This window comes from Aptenodytes forsteri, unplaced genomic scaffold (genome assembly GCF_000699145.1).
Source record: "Aptenodytes forsteri isolate BGI_AS27 unplaced genomic scaffold, ASM69914v1 Scaffold172, whole genome shotgun sequence".
NCBI classification, from domain to species: Eukaryota; Metazoa; Chordata; class Aves; order Sphenisciformes; family Spheniscidae; genus Aptenodytes; species Aptenodytes forsteri.
In genome coordinates, this window is record NW_008795018.1 from 12,376,485 (window position 1) to 12,378,122 (window position 1,638).

Genomic DNA, 1,638 nt, shown 5'->3' on the forward strand with positions numbered 1-1,638 from the left:
GCATGGGAAGCTGAAAAGTCCTTGACTAGTGTAAGCACTACTTAGCAACAACTAAAACATCAGTGTGTTATCAGCATTGTTCTCATACTAAATCCAAAACACAGCACTGTACCAGCTACTAGGAAGAAAATGAACGCTATCCCAGCCGAAACCAGGACACTGGGTAATCAATTTGGAATGGACAATTCCACTGAGGCAGAGTCATGACTGAGGTCTCCAAGACCATCTTCCAAACCATCTTTCTTTGAATAGCTTGGACTGGCGTTCTTGGCAGAATCTTCCAGGCCTTTGCTCTCTATGAGATTCTGAGCTGTCCCAAGGCTTTTAATGGGGTCCACATTCCAATCCAGTGACCAGCTCAGGGCAAATACAACAATCATAAACTGCAAGGACTATGAGCCCCTTTATAGGGAGGTCTTGATGGACAACAAGGTAGAATTCTGAACAACTTTGTAGACTTCAGCATATGGTCATGAAAGATGCCTGTGTCTTCTACAAGCTTCAGAAAGAGGAAGGTGATATTTTTCTTTCTGTACAGGGACAAGCTCATTCATGGCATTTGGTTAACTCTCTGCATTGTGGGGTACACTGAATACCTTCTGTACCACTGGATTATGAGGCCAAACCTTGACAGTGATAAACCCCATGCCTATTTTAACCATGTCCTTATTTCTTGTAGGGTGGAAGTGTAGTGTGCATGTTGTCATCCCAGTGCAAGATCTGGATTGCTGTGGGACAAGTGTAGTGCCAGTGTTCTCTGTACTATGTGTACCTTCTGTGCAAAGGTTAGAAAGGAGCAGATTCCCATTCTCTATGACATTTATGCATCTCCACCTGAGCAGGGTCTCTCTGTACCCTACTAGGTTTCCTAATGTTTGCATGCTTTATTATTGTCAGTCCTGATGCTACTTCATCCACCATTACTTTTGGGCAAGCAAAACTCTTGCTTCCCTAACCTGCTATGTCCTTTCACTTTTCCTGCATATCTTTTGGTTTTGACTGGTGCTTCCAAGGCCCACCACTTGCTGTCCAAGGGCCGAGATCAGCCCTGGTGGGAGATGGAGGGACCTCCGCAGAAGCTGCTGCTTCTCCAGAGTAGCAGTTCTCCAAAGTACTAGTTCTACAAACTGTTGTCAGTTTGGCATCAAGAATTGCTGACAGATACATCATCAGCATCTGTGGAGGAAAGAAAAACAAGCCTTGTCTGGTTTTGAGCATCTGAAGATACAATGCACTATTCTGTTGCTTGTGGTCATCTTCCCACTTTTTTCCAGGACACAGTTTTGTGCATGATAGTGGAAATACTGGGATAAACCCATTTTTGCCCTAATTTCTGCGGCAGATAGAGTAGGTCAAGCTCTGAATGACTCTGGTGGGTTGACCCTGTCTGGATGCCAGGTGCCCACCAAAGCCACTCTATCACTCCCCTCCTCAGCTGGAGAGGGGAGAGAAAATATAACGAAAGGCTCGTGGGTTGAGATAAGGACAGGGAGAGATCACTCAGCAACTACCGTCATGGGCAAAACAGACTCAACTTGGGGAAATTAGTTCAATTTATTACCGATCAAATCAGAGTAGGATAATGAGAAATAAAATCAAATCTTAAAAACACCTTCCCCCCACCCCTCCCTTCTTCCC